Source organism: Stomoxys calcitrans, chromosome 1 (genome assembly GCF_963082655.1).
Source record: "Stomoxys calcitrans chromosome 1, idStoCalc2.1, whole genome shotgun sequence".
NCBI classification, from domain to species: Eukaryota; Metazoa; Arthropoda; class Insecta; order Diptera; family Muscidae; genus Stomoxys; species Stomoxys calcitrans.
The window spans coordinates 266639734-266662274 of record NC_081552.1 but is presented as its reverse complement, the minus strand read 5'-3'; positions in this window follow the sequence as shown (position 1 = coordinate 266662274).

Below are 22541 nucleotides of genomic sequence, written 5' to 3'. Positions count from 1 at the left end.
AAGACCCAACATCGATTTATATGGCAGCTATATCAAATCATGAACCAATATGGCCCATTTACAATCCCAACCGACCTACACAAAGAAGAAGTATTTGTGCAAAATTTCAAGCGGGTAGCTTTACACCTTCGAAAGTAAAGCGTGCTTTCGACAGACAGACGGACGGACGGACGGACGGACAGGCTAGATCGACATAAAATATCACGACGATCAAGAATATATATACCTTAAAGGGTCTCAGACGACTATATCGAGTAGTTACAAACATAAGGATGAAATTAGTATACCCCCATCCTATAGTGGAGGGTATAAAAAAAATCTGTGCAAAGTTTCAGCTTAATGCCTCTAATACCCTCCACCGAAGGATGGTCGTATATTTATTTTGTCATTCCGTTTGCAACACATCGAAATGTCTATTTCCGACTCTATAAAATATATATATATTCTTGATCAGCGTAAAATCTAAGACCATCTAGCCATGTCCGTCCGTCTGTCTGTTGAAAACACGCTGCAGTCTTTAAAAATAGAGATATTGAGCTGAAACTTTGCACAAATTCATTTTTTGTACATAAGCAGGTTCTGGCAGCTATATCTTAGTCTTAGGCCCATAAAAGCCACATTTATTATCCGATTTTGCTGAAATTTGGGACAGTGAGTTGTGTTAAGCCCTCCGACATCCTCCGTTTGGCCCAGATCGGTTCAGATTTGGATATAGCTGCGTTCTCTCGATTTAAGGTTTTGGGCCCATTAAGGCCGCATTTATTGTCCGATGTCGCAGAAATTTGGGAGAGTGAGTTCGGTTAAGCCGCTTGACATACTTCTGCAATATGGCATAGATCGGTTCAGATTTGAATATAGCTGTCATATGGACCGATCTCTCGGTTTAAGGTTTTAGGCCCATAAAAGGCGCATTTATTGTCCGATTTAGACGAAATTTGGGAAAATGAGTTAAGTTAAGCCCCTCGATATACTTCTGCAATATGGCACAGATCAGTACAGATTTGAATACAGCTGTCATATAGACCGATCTCTCGATTTAAGATTTTATGTCCATAAAAAGCGCATTTATTGTCCGATTTGGCCGAAATTTGGAACATTGAGTTGTGTTAAGCTCGTCGACATTCGGATTATGACGAAAGGTGGTATCCAAAGTTCGACCCGGCCGAACGTAACGTCTTTTTACTTGTCCAATTTCAGTATGCATTGTTGTATTTAAACCTTTGACTTTCGTGGAAAGTATGGTCCAGAAGGAAACATGTTTGGATATAAACGTCCGACCTCCTGATTTAAGGTATTTTCCCTATAAAATGCACATAGAAAATTTTATAGAATTTTAAGTTAAATTTGACCACCTTTATTCGACTCCTAAGGACACTCACAGCTGTCATTTTGGTAGATGAGGCAATCACTTTAAATATACAATATATACTCTAGGTGGTGGGTATCCAAAGTTCGGCCCGGCCGAATTTAACGCCTTTTTACTTGTCCAATTTTAGTATGGATTGTTGCATTTAAACCTTTGACTTTCGTGGAAAGTATGGTCCAGAAGGAAACATGTTCGGATATAAACATCATATAGACCGCCGATCTCCCAATTTAAGGTATTTTCCCTATAAAATGCATTTAGAAAATTTTATAGAATTTTTTTAAGTTTGAGTTGACCACCTTTATTCGATTACTTCGGACGACTCACAGCAGTAATTTTGGTATATGAGGCAATCACTTTAAATACATTATAACGCCATACGTGTGTGCGAGTGTGCGTGTGTGTGTGTCTCTGAGAGTTTTGTATGTATTTGTTTTGGCCTGAAAATAAAACTAATCGTAGCTTTAACCAACAAATGGAAGAGTTAAAATGGAAATGGTTATGAATCTTTTATGATTTGTGTTGCTTTCTAACGAGATTCGTTTCGAGTCGGCAGCCAATCAGGAAAATAATTGAAATGAAAATTGCATTGCACGTCTCGGCCGAAATGGAAGCCAACTTGATTTGCTGCAAGCCAAGCGCCAAAGGGGTAATTGGGCCAAAACAAATACTCTTCGACTATAAAGCCAATAAAAGCAATTGGCAGTAGTTACTCAAATTGTAAATTGTATTTTGTGTTATTGTCTGCAATTAAGGCTGCTCACAAATGGCAGCCGCCTCAGTCTGTCATCGAGTGCAGCAGCGAGTCAAACAATGCACTGCAGCTGTTTAAGTCAACATCATTGATTTAAGGACATTCAACAAACCATTGGAGTCCACCGATGCCACGAGGAGGCATGGTTAGCAGTTCACAGTTCATGGTATGGCAAAATAAAAAGCTTAACGACAGCAGAAACAACAACAACAACAACAAAACACAAAGGCAACTGTTAATAAGTAACTAAAGTGAAATTCTAAAATGTTTACAAATCGAAAGATAAAACAAAATCGAACACCATGGACTCATGCATGAAGCACCGACACACTACTCCTCCGAGCAAGGCTAGGCGGCAATGGGTTGACTGGGTATGGCATGGGTGGAAGCAGCCCAAAGCAGCAGAACAAATAAAAATTAAAACAAATTGACTTTTACAACTAAACAACAGCAACAACGGCAACAACAACAATGCTTGAGTCCTCGACCAAAATCGACACATCGACAATGAGTTGAATTATTCACATTTGAACCAAACGAATGATTTTTAAATTTTACAGGTGCATTTACAGTTGAACGAGCCACTTTGGCCTCGCTACAGATGTTTCCCAGACCACCCATCCAGTTGGAAATGAAGCCAGCGACACTCAAGGAATGAGAGGGACATAACAAAACAAAAAAAAAAACAAACATTTACTGTGCCCCAGCTAGGATTCTTTTTTTCGACTTCCAACAACTGACAACCAACCATCGAGCCAGACAGGTGGTTAGTCGACCCACATAAGGGGTATGGGGTGACTGGCACAACTCTGCTTGGTTGGACTCTACGACTGACAAGCTGGCTGGCTGGCTGGCTGGCTGTCTGGGATGCATGGTTACAAATAGATTGGGAGTCCTAGTCTGCAACTGCATTCGTCTTTACATGTCGTAGTTGTTGTTGTTGTTGTTCATCATCAACATTGCAAATGCATTTAGATTAATTTTTAATTTTTCAATCAATTCTAATTCAATTTTGCCCATTTGACAAAGGTGCCCTTTTTCCTACAATGTGTCCCTTTGCCACACTCCTCATTGCCTGAGTGCCTTATAATGCTACATGTGATGGTTTCGTATCTTCAAGTTTTGACAATGTGCAATGGCGCAACAAATGCAAAACTTGACTTAAAAACAAGCAAAAATTTGTTGGGCATACAGTAGGTGAGGTGGTTTAAGCATACACTTGAAGAAATTTTCAAGAAGTCAAACCGTGCTCAGTTACCTTTACCATGGATAGTTTCTCTTTATATGCTGAAAAGGATAATGTAACGACAAAGCAGTGTTCCCAGTTCTGAAGATTTCTCCCCAAAATAAGGATCTGGGAATAGGCACCATATTTTAGACTTGGGATTCTGTGGGGACTTGAAACGAAATTTAGGGATATTTTGATTTTTACCTTAACATTTTCTATGAGTCCTGATAATAATTTTTGTAAAACCTGAACATGAGAGAACTCGATACCATTTACTTTAAGTAATAGTCTACCAATTATTGATAATGTTCCTAATTTTCGTACAACAAGTAAAAAGGCCTTAAGTTTGGCCGGGCCGAACTTTCGATAACCACCACCCCGGATATATATGTAAACCACCTTTCATCATAATCCGGTGAAAAATTCATTATTTATCCCCATTAGCACCTTTATCGAAATATGGTCTGATATCGAGTGGTCTAATAGGTACAAGTCATTATTCAATATTGGTCTCTTTGGTAGCCATATCCAAATATAGACCGAACTGAACCATATATGACACGGATGTCGAACAGCCTAACAGGGAAATTGGACAATAAATGCGCCTTTTTTGGGCCCAAAACCTTAAATCGAGAGATCGGTCTATATGACAGCGATATCCAAATCTGGACCGATCTGGGCCAAATTGCAAAAGAAAGTTAAAGGGCCTAACACCACTCACTGTCCTAAATTTTGGCGAAATCGGACAATAAATGAGCCTTTTATAGGGCCAAGACCCTAAGTCGAGAGATCGGTCTTTATGGCAGCTATATACAAATATGGACCGATCTGTGCCATATTGCAGAAAGATGTCGAGGGGCTTAACAAAACTCACAGTCCGAAATTTCGACGAAATCGGATAATATATGCGCCTTTTATGGATCCAAAAACTTAAATCGAAAGATCGGTCTATATGGCAGCTATATCCAAATCTGGACCGATCTGGGCCAAATTACAAAAGAATGTTAAAGGGCCTAACACAACTCACTTTCCAAAATTTCGGCGAAATCGGACAATAAATGCGTCTTTTATGGGCCCAAAAACTTAAATCGAGAGATCGGCCTATATGGCAACTATATCCTAATAAGGACCGATCTTTGCCATATTGCAGAAAGATGTCGAGGGTCCTAACAAAACTCACTGTCCCAAAATTCGACGATATCAAACAATAAATGCACCTTTTATGGGACCAAGACCCTAAATCGAGACATCGGATGAACCGACCTGTACCATATTGCAGAAGCGTGTCAAGAGGCTTAACTTAACTTACTATAACAAATTTCGGCGACATCGGAGAATAAATGTACCTTTTATGAGCCCAATACCTTAAATCGAGAAACCGGTCGATGTGGCAGCTATATCCAAATCTGGACCGATCTGAGCCCAATTTGAGAAGAATGTCGAAGAGCCTAACACAACTCACTGTTCTAAATTTCAACAAAATCGGAAAATAATTGTGGCTTTAATGCGCCTAAGACCCAAAATCGGCCGATCGGTCTATATGGGGGCTATATCCAAATCTGGACCGATCTGGGCCAAATTGACGAAGGATGTCGAGGGGCGTAACATAAATCACTGTCCCAAATTTCTGCAAAATCGGATAATAAATGTGGCTTTTATGGCCCTAAGACCCTAAATCGGAGGATCGGTCTATATGGCAGCTATATCCAAATGTGGACCGATCTGAGTCTGAGGGTGTCGAAGGGCCAAACATAACTCCCTGTCCCAAATTTCAGCAAAATCAGATAATAAATGTGGCTTTTATAGGTCTTAGACCCTAAATCGGCCGATCGGTCTATATGGGGGCTGTACCAAGATCTATAAAGGTCTAGATCGTCTTAGATTTTTACGCTGATCAAAAATATATATACTTTATAGGGTCGGAAATGGATATTTCGATGCGTTGCAAAGAGAATGACAAAATAAATATACCCCCATCCTTCGGTGGAGGGTATAATGACAGGAGTAGTGGAGAAACCCGAGTTGAAGAACCACCCTTTCCTACGCAAGCACGGATCTACCTACGCCGGAGCCTTTGACACCCCCCGTCGGAACCATCCTGTTCCCTCAACAAGCCTCTTGAGAGATTTCAGAGGTATGTACGCAATTTCCCCCAGATCACAGAAGAACGTCTGCCCAGAAAGGAGAGCCTACGTCGCTGCAGACCCGGATAGGAACACAGCAAGTGTTCAATAGTCTCCTCCTCATCCTCATCGAGGCAGCTCTACAGAAGTCATTGTGCGGTATCCCCATGCGAGCCGCCATGCGGCCTATGGCACAGTGTCCGTTTATGAACCGTGTCGAAGTACTCATCGACTTCTTATCGAACGCCAGCAACTCCCTCCACCTATTCCGGTCGATGACCGTCCATAGCGCTTTCGCCGTCCGGCAACCATCTATCGTGTCCCACCTCGCCACCGACGTCGCCCTGGCCATCCCATCTTCTGTGTACAGTAGCTCGACAAATGGCCCATAGGCAAGACTGATAACTGGTCTGCACGGCGCAGACGACCCCCCTTGCGCACTCGTCCTCCCTCTCATTTCCTGGAATCCCCTCAGCCTATCCAGGGATTCCAAACAGTCCGCCACTCATCTCGACCTCACCATCCCTGATCCCAAGGCCTTGAGCGCCGCCATACTGTCCACATAAATTCTGAGTTTCGAGGGCGGTAATCTCCTTGCCAGAATTTATCTTGCGGCTACTGCAATGGCACAGATCTCTGCCTGAAGGACCGTACACTCGCCCGGCAGTCTCAGAGACATACTGATAATGAGTGCATCAGAGTAGACCCAGAATCCAGTGCCTGACTCCTTCTTGGAGCCATTTGTGTAGATCGAGGTCTCATACTCCCCAAGTACACCATCCGCCCTCCATTCGTCTCTCTCAGGAAAACGAATCGTGAATGTCCTCACTCCAGTTGGCCCTGATGCAAGGTAGTCGGAGATCCCCCTCAGTCTACCCTCCGTATCCATAACACCCAGAATCGAAATGTGGCCGCAACCATCCTCCTTCAGCATGCCGAGCTCTCTCAGCCTTTGCGCGAGCATGGCGGCGCAGTTCCAAATATAGGTCCCAATAGGCTGCATATCCACCAACGCCTGCTGGATATGCAGCCAGCAGTGCGGATCTCAATGCCCCTGTGATCCCGATGAAGGCCAGTCTCTGAACCTTCTCGAACTCCTTCGCACGTGTCCTCTTCCCTACGGCATTCCACCATACCAGTGCTCCATAGGACACTACTATGAGACCAGTAGTGGCCTATGGAGCCGTAAATATCCAATAAATCATATTGAGAGTCACCCCCACTTTCTACCGAACATCCTCCGTCAGGAGCAAAAAGCGCACTGTGCCTTACGGCTTCTTTCCTCGGTGTTCTTCTTCTTCCAGGACAGTTTCGAATCGAGGACTATGCCTACGTACTTTGCCGCCTTCGACAGCCGCAGGGTGACCCCGTATAAGGACTGGAGTCTGGACTCCGGTCTCTTATATCTACGCGTAAAGAGCACCAGCTCAGTCTTCCCTGGGTTGGCCCTCAACCCATTTCTGGTAGCCTATCGCGACAACCTTTTCAGTGATCTCACTGATCGTCGACAGAAACTTGCCTCGGGCCAGCAGCACGACGCCTTCTGTTAGGGTGCTTTCGACAGACAGACGGACGGACGGACGGACATGGCTAGATCGACACAAAATGTCATGACGATCAAGAATATATATACTTTATGGGGTCTGAGACGTATATTCCGAAGAGTTACAAACAGAATGACAAAATTATTATACCCCCATCCCATGGTGGAGGGTATAAAAACAAATGCAAATTTGCCCATGAACATTCCATTAAGGAACTGGGGCAAACTTCTCAAAAATCAATGAATGCTGAACCATTCGATTTAAGCTCAATGATAAGGGACCTCCTTTTTATAGCCGAGTCCGAACGGCGTGCCACAGAGCGACACCTCTTTGGAGAGAAGTTTTTCCACGGCAATCTCACCAGCCATTAGGAGAGGATAACCACAGCTGAAAACACGATGGAATATTCGTATATAGCCAAGAGTTACTCCTATCAAGTTCAACACCACTGCAGCCACTCTTCAAGATCGCCCTCTATGCACCTCTATGAAGTAAACGAAAAAAATGACAACTTGCAATACATTTCTAAAACATACTCGCTTTTAAACATTTTGTTGATGCCACTGATGAATGATGAACAACATAAAGGAATTGCTCGCTAAACTTTTGTCTGGTATACTGTCTTTTTGTTCTCCGTTTCCCCAACACCCAATTTGGATGATATTGAATTAGTGAAAGGACTAAGGAAAACAACACCAACAGCAGCAAGCTACCAGCAGAAATTATTATAGCAATAATAAAGGAGTAGGTATGTTTTTAACATGCATCATCATCATTCAGATCCTTTTTTTTTCGTACTTTCTGGTTGTTGTGCACTCCAAAGATTTTCGGAGCAGCAGCAGCAGTTATTCATCGCTGGTGCGAATCAAAACTCTTCTCCTCTTTGCCGGAAGGAAGTTCTTGAGACGATGACGTTAAAGTGGAAAACGCTTAAAAACTTTCTTTTGTTTTTTTTTTTCATGATTCCCTTTGACAAAGGAACAATGAATGGTAGGATCCCAAGCAACAGCCACAATGATTGCTGTTGCAGTTACATCAGGGCCTGGTTGCAAGTTTTAGGAATTCATATCTACAAAGGAGACCCTTCTCTTTGTGTAACACTTTGCACACAAGCTGCGAAGGAGTTGCTACAATGACTCCATCAAAGCAGACGACTTTTTTCATCATTTCTTTTCCTTTTGGAGCTGCTTATTTTACTTAATTTGCTGCGTTTTTTCATAAGAAGATAATAAATAGGGTTTCTTCAGTTAATCTTAGTATTGATGTGTTTGGAATGAAATACGATGAGTAATACTAATATCATCAATCCGTTAATATCATTTCGATGGTAATTTTTTGGCTTACAGACGAAGTGAATTGAAATGGGAAAAAATCGATTTAGACTTAGATATAGCTCCCATATATATGAACGACCGATTTGGACTAGTATGGCAGAAAAGTAGCCATTTGTTAACTGATGCTTAAGAAAGTGAAACACGAAGTATTCTCTTATGACTCTCATCATTACTTGTCGATATCACAGAAACCTGTTCAAAACAGATTTCTATGATATTCACCAGTAATGATGTGAGTCAAAAGAGAATACTAGGTGTTACATTTTGTAAGCTTAAGTTTACAAATATATATATCGCCTGAGTTTCACTTCTAAAGCCATCTGCAGCGCATTTATTAACCAATCTTCTTAAAATTTGTACAACATTCTTCTCTATGACTACTACAATATCTACAGAGTTTGGAGGAAATCAGTTCAGGTGTAGGTATAGCATCCATACACAAATATATTCGAAATTTGGCATGAAGGATTCTTTTATGACTCTTGAGATTATTGTTGGACTTTATATACAGAGCTCACGCATATCATGCGCCAGATTCTCACTTCTAAGGCCATGACCAATCTTCTTAAAATTTTGTACAACATTCTTCTCTATGACTACTACAATATCTACAGAGTTTGGAGGAAATCAGTTCAGGTGTAGGTATAGCACCCATACACAAATATATTCGTTAGATTTTGAGTAATATTGCAATAATGTGGCCATTTGTCAACCGATCCTCGCGAAATTTGGCATAAAGGATTCCTCTATGACTGTTGAGATTATTGTTGGATATCATATACAGAGCTCACGCATATGTTGCGCCAGATTCTCACTTCTGAGGCCATTGCTAGCGCATTTACGAGCCAATCGCAAAATTTTGTGGATTGACTTCTCTTATGACTTCCAATTATATGTACAGACTTTGGTCAATATCCCAGACTCAAACATAGTTCCCATATACATATATGTTTCAAAAGATTTTCACTTCCAGAGTTATTCACCAATCCACTTGAAATTTTGTACAACGTTTTCCTCTATAAATGATGATCCGATTTTTATTAATATTACAGTAAGTGCGATTTTTCAGTCGATCCTCAAAATAATTGCAATTTACCATTTTTATACCCTCCACCATAGTAGGGGGGGCCATTCTATTAGTTACTCTTCAAAATATTCCTCTTAGACCCCATAAAGTATTCATATCTTGATAATAATGTCATTTTAAGTCGAAGTTAGCGTGCTTTCGAAAGACAGACGGACGGAAATGGATCTGTCTGTCCAGAGCACGCTAACTTTCGAAGGAGTAAAGCTAGCCGCTTCAAAATTTTCGGTTGGGATTGTAAATGGACCATATCAGTCCATGTTTTGATATAGCTGCCATATAAACCGATCTTGGATCTTGACTTTTTGAACGTATAGAGGGCTGCTTAGTGCGCCCTCTATATGCCAACGCCAACCTTCGAAGGAGTAAAGCTAGTGGCTCAAAATTTTGCACAAATACATCTTATTAGTGTAGGTCGGTCCAAAACATGGACCGATATCCATGTTTTGATATAGCTGCCATATAAACCGATCTTGGGTCTTGACTTCTTCAACCTCTAGAGGGCGCAATTCTTATCCGATTGGAATGAAATTTTGCACGACATGTTTTGTTATGATATCCAACAACTGCACCAAGTATGGTTCAAATCGGTTCATAACCTGATATGGCTGCCATATAAACCGATCTTGGGTCTTGACTTCTTGAGCCTATAGAGGGAGCAATTCTCATCCGATTGGAATGAAATTTTCAACGACGTGTTTTGTTATGATATCCAACAACTGCGCCAAGTATGGTTTAAATCGGTCAATAACCTGATATAGCTGCCATATAAACCGATCTGGGATCTTGACTTCTTGAGCCTCTAGAGGACGGAATTCTCGTCCGATTTGACTGAAATTTTGCAAGTAGTGTTCTAATATCACTTCCACCAACTGCGCTTAGTATGGTCAACATCGGTTCATAGTCTGATATAGTTGCCATATAAACCGATCCTGGGGCTTGACTTCTTGAGCTTTTAGAAGGCGAAATTTTTATCGGATTTGGCTGTAATTTGTCATGTGGTGGTTTGGTATCATTTCCGACATTTGTGCGAAGTATGGTCCAAATCGGTCCATAACCTGGTATAGGTGCCGTATAAACCGATCTTGGATCTTGACTTCTTCGTCCGCTAAGGGGCGCATTTATCATCCGATTTGGCTTAAATTTTGCGTGACTTATTTTGATATGGCTTTCAAAAACTGTGATGAATGTTGCGCAAATCGGTCCATAAGCTGATATAGCTGTCATATAAACCGATCGGGGATCTTGACTTCTTGAGCCTCTAGAGGGCGCAATTCTCATCCGATTGGAATGAATTTTTCAACGACGTGTTTCGTTATGATATCCAACAACTGTGTTAAATTAGGTTCAAATCGGTCAGAAACCTGATATAGCTGCCATATAAACCGATATGAGATCTTGACTTCTTGAGCCTCTAGAGGGCTCAATTCTTATTCGATTTGGCTGAATTTTGCATGACGTATTTTATTATGACTTTTAACAACTCTGCCAAATAGGGTTCAAATCGGTTCATAACCTGATATAGCTGCCATATAAACCGATCTGCGATCTTAACTTCTTGAACCTCTAGAGGTCGAATTTTTTATCCGATTTGTACGACGGATTCTCTCATGACCATCAAGATACGTGTTTATTATGGTCTGAATCGGTCTATAACCTGATACAGCTCCCATATAAATCGATCTCTCTATTTTACGTCTTGAGCCCCAAAGGGCGCAGTTCTTATTCGAATTGGCTGACATTTTACTCAGGTCTCCAACATATTATTTAATTGTGGTCCCCACCGGACCATATCTTGATATCGCTCTAATAGCAGAGCAAATCTTTTCTTTTATCCTATTTTTGCCTAAGAAGAGATGCCGGGAAAAGAACTCAACAATGCGATCTGTGGTAGAGGATATATAAGAATCGGCCCGGCCGAACGCAAAGTTGCCCATGAACATTCCAAGAGAGGCAATTCTCAAATATCACTGAGTTTTGTGAACGGGTGGCCGCAGTGAGACTCTTGGTTGGAGAGAAGTTTTAACATAAATGTCGCCGGCACTATCATGATTTAGCGTTCGAAGCCATCAATACAACTTGCAACAGATGCACAAAATCATGTGTAGTACGGAAGAAGTGTAATTTGTCACAGAAAGAATGTCTGTCATTACACAAAAGTACATGCATTGGGAAAAGTACAGCTAATAGACAGGGTTGTCGAGGGTGGTTAAAGTGGTAAATGTATCATAGATGCGTTTTCGCTATTAATACGATTCAATTACAACATACCAACGCACGGCCCTTGACGCCATCACACCTAATACGGTTGAAAAGCCTTCTAACTAAAGACGAAACGCGTTCCATAGTGGTTGGTGTGTGTTGCTATCTTTGGCTTTCCTTTACCGTTTGCACCTCCGATCATTGAGCTCGTCTCGAAAGATAAATAATTTGTATTTGCTCCAAATTGGAACATATTTCGATATAACTGCTATGGGACATAAGGTATGCAATTTTCATCGGATTTTGATGGAAGGTGGTTTACATATTTACCCGAGGTGGTGGGTATCCAAAGTTCGGCCCGTCCGAACTTAACGCCTTTTTACTTGTTCTGTTTTCTTTTCTCTTTTGGAAAAAGGCTTTTGTTACAAGACCTAGTTTATCCATCTAATCCCAATATGAAGTTCATTGCCGCTTGCCCATGGCTGCGTATGATTGCATAGCCCCAAATCCTCATACGCCACTTGAAGTCAATGATCTGCAACCGATGCTTCCCTTTCCCCTACCATTAACTATTTTTTGCCATTCGTCGTGTTTCTTTACTCCTGCTCTAGCCAATATTGTTTCAATATTGTTTATTAAAATTAAACAATCCATTAAATATTGAAAATCCTAAATAAAAGAAAGAACAAAAAAAAAAAGAAAGAAAACAGGTGGAGGAGGCAAAGCGACAAGAAAGCACACAAAGCAGCACATTAACTTGATTTTTACGCTTAGATAAGTAAATGTTTGCGTAGGCAATATTTTCCTCTGTAAGGCAGAGGTTTTCCACCTCTGCTTTGTATCCTGCCTTTCGATTTTCCGTTTCCATACAAAAATATACTTATTTGATAATAGCAATGACGACAGAAACAACAACAACAACAACAACACAATTTTCATTCACCCATCCATCCATCCATTCATCCATCGATTCGAGAAAGGGGGAATTGACAAACAAACACTGTTGCTTTAACATTGTGTTCCGCATTCCTTTCTTTTTTTTCTTGCTCTCCCACTGGCACTTCTCTCCACTCTACCGCCATGCTGGTGATCCTTGTGTTGGGTATTCAAATTTCTATACACAGTCGATAAAACGATTTACCCAATAATTTATGTTATTTCTCCATCGTTCATCGTTCCAAACGATGGCCTGAAATCATATTCACGCAACGAATTTTATCCACCAAAGAAAAATATGAAGGACCCTGTATGTGTGAGTGTGTCAGGGTTTATAGAGGGTGGGGGGAGGGAGGGCATTCAAAAAAAAAAATAAGTTAATTTACTTAAACTTTGTTTAAAGGACCTTTTCAAGTTATTTACCTTTCAGCTACTTTACGCATTACACACACGCATACACACACACACACACTCACACTTGACTAATATCAATATACAAACAACAACATCCGTTAGAAGTTACGCTTACAGCCCCAATGCCAATATGGTCCTCCACATCACCTATTCTCGCAATGCTCGTTGTGTTTGGGGGTGTGTGCCTGTGTGTGCGCCTGTGTATATTTGTAAAATAGAAATGTTGTCACAAAAAATTGACTTCAAGAATCGGATTTGCAACCATCACAACGCAAAGCCATTCCACATAAAAAAAAATTTGTATACAAATATTTTGTATCACGGCAAACGAAGGTTGGAGAATTGAAACTGGCTAAAATGGGGGGCGGCGGGGGTGGGAGGATGCAGGATATGTGTCGGTTTTCAGACTGCTGGGATGGCGGTGAGGAGCATTAATATTTAGATTTACTCATGAGGGAGGCTGGTGACATGGTCTGGTGTATGTGGGGGGGTGGTAGTGCGGGCAAGGGATGGACCATACATCATGTGTTAAAAGGAATAAAATTGAAAGTGAAAAATCAGTGCTTTATTTGCTTTCAGTTAAAAGGAAAAATTTCTCTGAAGGAAACCGTATGCCTGTAAGTGTGTAAATAAAGGACGTTTCTTGAGAGTCTATTAAATGTTTAGCAATTTTAAGATTTTTATGGGAAACAATTTTGAAGAGATTGTACTTAAGGGGTTTTACTTATCCACACCATAGTCTTGTAATATGTTATGGATGTGTAATTTAGGCCTAGGGATATTTTTCAATTGAAACTTAGTGCATTGGTTTGTAGTGCAAATAAGCACGAGAGTTGGAAGTAGTAGAAACTATTGGGTTGCCCAAAAAGTAATTGCGGATTTTTAAAAAAAAAGTAAATGCATTTTTAATAAAACTTAGAATGAACTTTAATCAAATACACTTTTTTTACACTTTTTTTCTAAAGCAAACTAAAAGTCACAGCTGATAACTGACAGAAGAAAGAAAGCAAATAAAGAGTCACAAGCTGTGAAAAAATTTGTCAACGCCGACTATATGAAAAATCCGCAATTACGTTTTGGGCAACCCAATAAATGGATTAACTCAGAACCATTTTCTACACAGTTGGAGAGTCAGTCAGTCAGTTTGTCTAGCCGTCTTTTCCTGTTATGTTTCATACTAAATGCAGATCACAATTTTTGTTGTTCAATTTGGCTGATAAATAAATTCAGACCCAATTTTTTACAGTAATCCCCAAAAAAAACCCCAATTCGGGCAAAGGTGATTTAAAAATAAACATATTTTTAGTAAATTTTTAAATATTTGCATATGCTTAGGGGACGTATGTAGTAAAAACCAAGTTAGAGCGTGCTAAGCTCGGCCGGGCCGAATCTTATATACCCTTCACCATGGGTCGCATTTGTCAAGCTCTTGCCGCGGAATCTATTTTTAGGTAAACAAAGGATAAACGAAAAGAATTGCTATGCTATTACGGCGATATCAAGATATGGTTTATTTTGGACCATAATTAAACTGAATATTGGAGACCATAGTAGAAGTCATTGTGTTAAATTTCAGCCAAATCTAGTAAGAATTGCGCACTTTAAGGGCTGAAGAAGTACAAAATTTCTGCCGAATCGGATGAGAAGTGCGCTCTCTAGTGGCTCAAGAAGTCAAGACCTCAGATCGGTTTATATGGCAGCTATAGCAGGTTATAGACCGATTTGAACTATTCTTAGCACAGTTGTAGAAAGTCATAACTAAACACTTTATGCAAAATTTCTGCCAAATCGGATGAGAATTACGCCCTCTAGAGGCTCAAGAGTCAAGATCCAAAATCGGTTCATATGACAGCTATATCAGATTATGAGCCGATTTGAATCGTACTGAGCACAGTTTTTGGAAGTGATACCAAAACACTACTTGCAAAATTTCAGCCAAATCGGATGAGAATTGCGCTCTCTTGAGGCTCAAGAAGTCAAGACCCAAGATCGGTTTATATGGCAGCTATATCTAAATATAGTCCGATCTGTGCCATATTTAAGTCGAGTGTTGAGAGGCTTAAAACTGTGCACAATTCCAAATTTCAGCGAAATCAGATAAAAAGTAAAGCTTTTATGGCCTTCAGACTCTTTATCGGAAGATCGGTCTATATGGTAGCTATATCTAAATATGGACCGATCTTATTCATATTTAGGTCAGATTTCGGGAGGCTTCAAATAACTCACTGTTGCAAATTTCAGCAAAATCGGGTTATAAATAAAGCATTTATTGGCTTCAGACCCTATATCTGCAGATCGGTCTATATGGCAGCTATATCTAAATCTAATCCGAGCTGAACCATATTTGGGTCAGTTGTCGGGAAGCCTTAAACTACTCACTGTTGCAAACTTCAGCCAAATCGGATGAAAAATAAAGCTTTTATGGGCATTCGACCCTTTATCGGAAAATCGGTCTATATAGCAGCTATATCCAAATATACTCTGATTTAGCGCGTTCAAGCACCGAACCAGCGTGCATCAAAAGACATATATATGCCAAATTTCAGCTCAATATCTCAATTTTTGAAGGCTCTAGAGTGATAACAACAGACTGACGGACAGACTGGCGGCATGCCGTTCGGACTCGGCTATAAAAATGAGGCCCCTTATCATTGAGCTTAAAACTTGAATCGAACTGCACTCATTGATATGTGAGAAGTTTGCCCCTGTTCCTGAGTGGAATGTTCATGGGCAAAATTTGCATTTGCATTTTGCTAACGGAATGACTAAATGAATATACCCCCTATCCTACGGTGGTGGGTATAATAAGCAATCCGACAAGAATATATCCTTTAGGATACATTGCGCCTATAGAGGGCGCAATTTTCATCCGATTAAACAAACATTTTGTACAATGATAATTGGTCTGTGCATTGATATTGCTTCTCCGGATTTTTATACCCTCCACCATAGGATGGGGGTATACTATTGGTTGCCCAAAAAGTAATTGCGGATTTTTTAAAAGAAAGTAAATGCATTTTTAATAAAAATTAGAATGAACTTTAATCAAATATACTTTTTTTACACTTTTTTCTAAAGCAAGCTAAAAGTAACAGCTGATAACTGACAGAAGAAAGAATGCAATTACAGAGTCACAAGCTGTGAAAAAATGTGTCATCGCCGACTATATGAAAAATCCGCAATTACTTTTTGGGCAACCCAATAATTTCGTAACCCCTCGAAATATTCGACTAAGACCCCATAAAGTATATATATTCTTGTTCGTCGTGATCCGTCCGACTGTCCGTCTGTCTGTCGAAAGCACGCAAACTTTCGAAGAAGTAAATCCAGCCACTTGAAATTTTCCACAAATACTTCTTATTTGTGTAGGTCTGTTGGGATTGTAAATGGTCTATATCTGTCCATGTTTTGGTATAGCTGCCATATAAACCGATTTCGGGTTTTGATTTCTTGAGCCTCTAGAGGGCATAATTGTTATCCCATTATGGCTGAAATTTTGCATGAGGTGTTTTAATATGTCTTCCAACAACTGTGCTGAGTATGTTTCAAATCGGTCCATAACCTGATATAGCTGCCATATAAACCGATCGGGGGTCTTGATTTCTTGAGCCACTAGAGGGCACAAATGTTATCCGATTTGACTGAAATTTTGTATAAGGTGTTTTGTTATGATTTCTGACAACTGTGCCAAGTATGGTTGAAATCGGTCGTTAACCTGATGTAACTGCCATATAATCCGATCTCGGGTCTTGACTTCTTGAGTCACTAGAGGGCACAATTTTTATCTGATTTGGCTGAAATTTTGCATGAGTTCGTTTTATTATGACTTCTGACAACTGTGCTGAGTATGGTTGAAATCGGTCCATAACCTGATATAGCTGCCATATAAACCGATCGGGGGTCTTGACTTCTTGAGCCACTAGAGGGCACAATTGTTATCCAATTTGACTGAAATTTAGCATGAGGTGTTTTATTATGACTTCTAAAAACAGTGCTGAGTGTTGTTGAAATCGGTCCATAACCGAATATAGCTGTCATATAAACCGATCTCGGGTCTTGACTTCTTGAGCCACTAGAGGGCACAATTGTTATCCAATTTGACTGAAATTTAGCATGAGGTGTTTTATTATGACTTCTAAAAACAGTGCTGAGTATTGTTGAAATCGGTCCATAACCGGATATAGCTGTCATATAAACCGATCTCGGGTCTTGACTTCTTGAGCCACTAGAGGGCGCATATCCCATTTGCCTGAAATTTTGCATGAGTTGTTTTATTACGACTTCCAATAACTGTGCAAAATATGTTTCAAATCGGTCCATAACCAGATATAGCTGCCATATAAACCGATCGGGGGTCTTGACTTCTTGAACTTCAAGAGGGAGTAATTATTATCTGATTTGGCTGAAATTTTTTACAACGTCTTCTTTCATGACCTCCAGCATATGTTTTAAATATGGTCTAAATCGGTCTTTAGCCTGATACAACTTCCATATAAACCGATCTCCCTATTTTACTTCTTGAGCCCCTAAAAGACAAAATTCTTATTCGATTTGCCTGAAATTTCACACATAGACTTCTACTGTTGTCTCCAACGTCCAATACGATTAGCACAATTCTCTTCTTTTATCCATTGTTTGTCTAAAAAGAGATGCCTGGAAAGAACTCGACAAATGCGATCCATGGTGAAGGGTATATAAGATTCGGCCCGGCCGAACTTAGCACGCTTTACTTGTTAACTTTTCATTTTCGTTTGAAATATAGGTGATGGGAAATGAACGATAGTTTCGATATTTTTTTTAAAACTATCGAAAATATCGAAAGTTGCCATTAACGGTTGTTTGATAGCTCCACTTGAAGGTCATAGGGTTTCTTTTAAGGCTTTTAAGCTTCCACATGTATCTTAGCAGCCCCTTCATTTACTGATTGAAGTCCACATTATTGATTTCCTCTCCCAATGTGCATAGTCCCCTTACCTACCTTTTCCACTTCATTGCATACTCACCTCTATACAAGGCATTTATCTGGAGGCATTGAATTCAATTTATTTAAAAACACATAGCCTCAGATAATCATACCATCAATTAAGTAATTAAAATATACACTTTGTTGTTTTTTTTCTTTTTGCTTTATTTTTTTTTAGAATTTTTCCAATTTTATTCATTTATGAGTGAATTCTTGTTTCGGTTTCATAATTACAATTTCTTTACAATGGCTGTAGTATTTATCAACAACTTTTATAAATATTCTGCACTTTTTTTTTTATTTCTGTGTATATGTGTGTGTGTATGAGTGTTGAAATGTATGTGTGTGTGTGTGTGTCATAATTATATTTCCAATCTTTAGTGTTTTTATTAACAAATTGGTTACGATTTTGTTAAACAAACAGACAAGTTGTCGTTTTCTATTTTCTTTCAGTTTTTTTGTGGTTGTAGTTTTTTTTTTATTCTTACCATGCCATACGGATACGGATGTGAAATACCAACAAGGATAATTGACAAGTGATGGTGGTGTTGGTGGTGGCCAAAAAAAAAAGATATACACAAGGGCTTTTATTTAATAACAAAAAAATTTAAATCAAATGTAGACCTCAACTAAGGAAACAGTTCAATAAAACCATGAGGTTTTTGTTACCAAGGGTGATGATGATGATGACGATGTGAATGTGGATGTGGATGATTGTAGGTGATGATAATGGCATTTAGGCTATACATGATGCCTTTGGAATTTTTGCTTGTGTTATCGATGATAATTGAGTGTTTTTCCATAGATTCATGTTGTTGTTCATTTTTTGTTTCTTCTTAATTTAATTTTGCTGTTCTTGGTTTCTGTACAATTGCTTAAGAGTTACTGGGAATGTCGTTGTCTAATTGTTGCTTAGATTTTGCTGATTTTGCCATAGTTAAAATGCACTTGCAAATGTTTAAATTGCCTCTTTATATGAATATGGGATTGACTTAAAATTACGTTTTATTGCTTTTCGATACATTTCGGCTGTGTTTTGCTCTCATACAACTGGTCGCATGAATATTTTTCGATGTCCTTTATTAATTCAGTGTTTATTAGGTCTAGAGTTTCAGAAAGTATATTTGGGCCAAGATCCCATGCGTTAAATGAATTACATTGTTGAGCATTACTAATTGATAACAGAGAGAGAGAGAGAGCGATTTGAAAGGACCATGCCAATTTCATTTGAAAGTGAAAACATATTGCTTTTCTTTGCTGCAGAACACTGAAGAATACAAATAATAGTCACAATATTGCTTTGTAATTCGTTGTTCAATTTTAGTTTGGTATTTGTTGTTTATAAATAACAATTCGTTGTTTTGCGTTGTTTTTTTTTTTTTATTTGCATCAATTATTTATCACATTTTGTTAATTCAATTTCGTTGTCATTGGTTTGGTATTGCAGATTTTGTTTCCATTTAATTTTACTCAGCTTATAATTACGTTTAACCATAAAACCCCAACCCCATTCATGGGGAATTCAAATTTGACCCACACTAAATAAAAGAAAAAATCTTAAATAAAACACCCGCCCAGTTTATGACGTTCTGCCGCAGAACGCGCTTGTCTAAAATCTAAATGCATTTTTGCTGTTACTTTGTATAAAATATTTCATTTGTTTATTATTTTTTTCTATTTCTATTTTTGTTTTGTAATTGTATTTCACTATTTCTCTCATATACATGTGTATGTATATATAAATGTGCATGCCTTATAGTTTATTGTAGGTACTTTTCTTTTTTTTCTTGTTTTTGGGTGTGTTTCTAAAATCAATTATTTGAAAAAATTCAAAATAATATTTTAGTGTTTAAATTTTAGTTCGATGCAGCGACCTCTGTAAGGGGGTTCCCCCCATATAAATGAAGCACCAACCCTAGGCCAAAGTTCATTATTGAGATTAAAAAAATTTAGTAGATCCAATCTCCAATTAAACTAAAACTATTTCCCTTACAGGAAAATTACCAAAGAGATTACCGAACGACATACTTTTTTCGTTCAATTTAATTTTATTGAATTGAATTGAATTTTATTTCATTTCATTTCATTTTATTTTATTTTATATTATTTTATTTTATTTTATTTTATTTTATTTTATTTTATTTTATTTTATTTTATTTTATTTTATTTTATTTTATTTTATTTTATTTTATTTTATTTTATTTTATTTTATTTTATTTTATTTTATTTTATTTTATTTTATTTTATTTTATTTTATTTTATTTTATTTTATTTTATTTTATTTTATTTTATTTTATTTTATTTTATTTTATTTTATTTTATTTTATTTTATTTTATTTTATTTTATTTTTATTTTTATTTTATTTTATTTTATTTTATTTTATTTTATTTTATTTCATTTTATTTTATTTTGTTTTATTTTGTTTTATTTTGTTTTATTTTGTTTTATTTTGTTTTATTTTGTTTTATTTTATTTTATTTTATTTTATTTTATTTTATTTTATTTTATTTTATTTTATTTTATTTTATTTTATTTTATTTTATTTTATTTTATTTTATTTTATTTTATTTTATTTTATTTTATTTTATTTTATTTTATTTTATTTTATTTTATTTTATTTTATTTTATTTTATTTTATTTTATTTTATTTTATTTTATTTTATTTTATTTTATTTTATTTTATTTTATTTTATTTTATTTTATTTTATTTTATTTTATTTTATTTTATTTTATTTTATTTTATTTTATTTTATTTTATTTTATTTTATTTTATTTTATTTTATTTTATTTTATTTTATTTTATTTTATTTTATTTTATTTTATTTTATTTTATTTTATTTTATTTTATTTTATTTTATTTTATTTTATTTTATTTTATTTTATTTTATTTTATTTTATTTTATTTTATTTTATTTTATTTTATTTTATTTTATTTATTTTATTTTATTTTATTTTATTTTATTTTATTTTATTTTATTTTATTTTATTTTATTTTATTTTATTTTTTTTTTTTTTTTTTATTTTATTTTATTTTATTTTATTTTATTTTATTTTATTTTATTTTATTTTATTTTATTTTATTTTATTTTATTTTATTTTATTTTATTTTATTTTATTTTATTTTATTTTATTTTATTTTATTTTATTTTATTTTATTTTATTTTATTTTATTTTATTTTATTTTATTTTATTTTATTTTATTTTATTTTATTTTATTTTATTTTATTTTATTTTATTTTATTTTATTTTATTTTATTTTATTTTATTTTATTTTATTTTATTTTATTTAATTTAGGAAGGAAATTAATTAAACTATTAGCTGAAAGCTAACCACAGGTTGTGGTTGGTAGAAAAATTCTTTTTTATGCGGAGTAGCTGCTGTCAGCGATTTTCGAGAGTAGGGTCTCAGTGAGAAGTCAGGTGGCACTGGCTCTTAATTAAATACTGAGTGCCAATGATACTGGAGATGACAAGGCTAGTTATTGGCGCCTTCAAATAACCAATGCCCAACATCAGAGTCTGTTCCCAGGTTAGGGGCGGCTGGAGGCTAGCTCGGATCGGATGGTTTCAACTCCCAAAAAACCTTGCACAACCGAGCAGATAAAGAAAATGGAGAAAGTTGGAAGCCACAACTTTGAGACAGTCGGTAACTTTATCTACCTCGACACCGCCGTAACCGAAATTAATGACACCAGTTTTGAGATTAAGCGAAGAATAATACTTTCAAACAGATGCTACTTTGGACTAAGTCAGCAGTTTAGAAACAAGGCCACATCTCGAGAGTCGAAGATTACACTATACAAGACACTGGTACTACCCGTGCTGTTAAATGGTTCTAAAGCATGAGTACTTGTCAAAGCAGATGAGGCAGTGCTTGGAGTATTTGAGAGAAAGATTCTTCGTAAAATATATGGACCCGTTTGCGTTAATGGAGAATAAAGGCGACAAATGAACCACTAGCTGTTGGAGCTGTATGACGACGATAGCATAGTTAAACGCATCAAAATACATCGGCTGCGTTGGCTAGGTCATGTTGTCAGAATGGATGAAGAAGCTCCAGCAAAGAAGTCTTTTGAAGGCAAACACGGTGATACACGCAAACCAGGACCACCAAAAGCTCGATGGAAAGATCAAGTGGTGGGAGACCCCTCGGAACTTGGTGTCAGGGCTTTAGAATGAGCGCAGAAGATCGAGGCGCTGGGAACGCTATTCTACGTTCGACTAGTGGAACAAATATTCTGTCATTGCCAATTAAGGTAAAGTATTATATGCCATAGTTTAAAATTTTAAGATTTCGTATATCGAAAATAACATATTTGTCATTTTTTCATTAAGATGAAAGTATTGGGAGCCCAAGATGGCAATTGCTAGTATTTAATTTTTATATTTGGCTATACACAGTTCTTTAGATTATTTCCAAATACATTGCCGACAGACACCTTCCTTTGGAAATTATTTAAGCCGAAATTTTTCAAAAAAAAAAAATTGTTTATTCTTTTTTTTAACTTTATATTGCACATGTTCAAAAATTGTTCATTTTTTATACACACCACCGTAGGATACGGGGGTATATTAATTTAGTCATTCCGTTT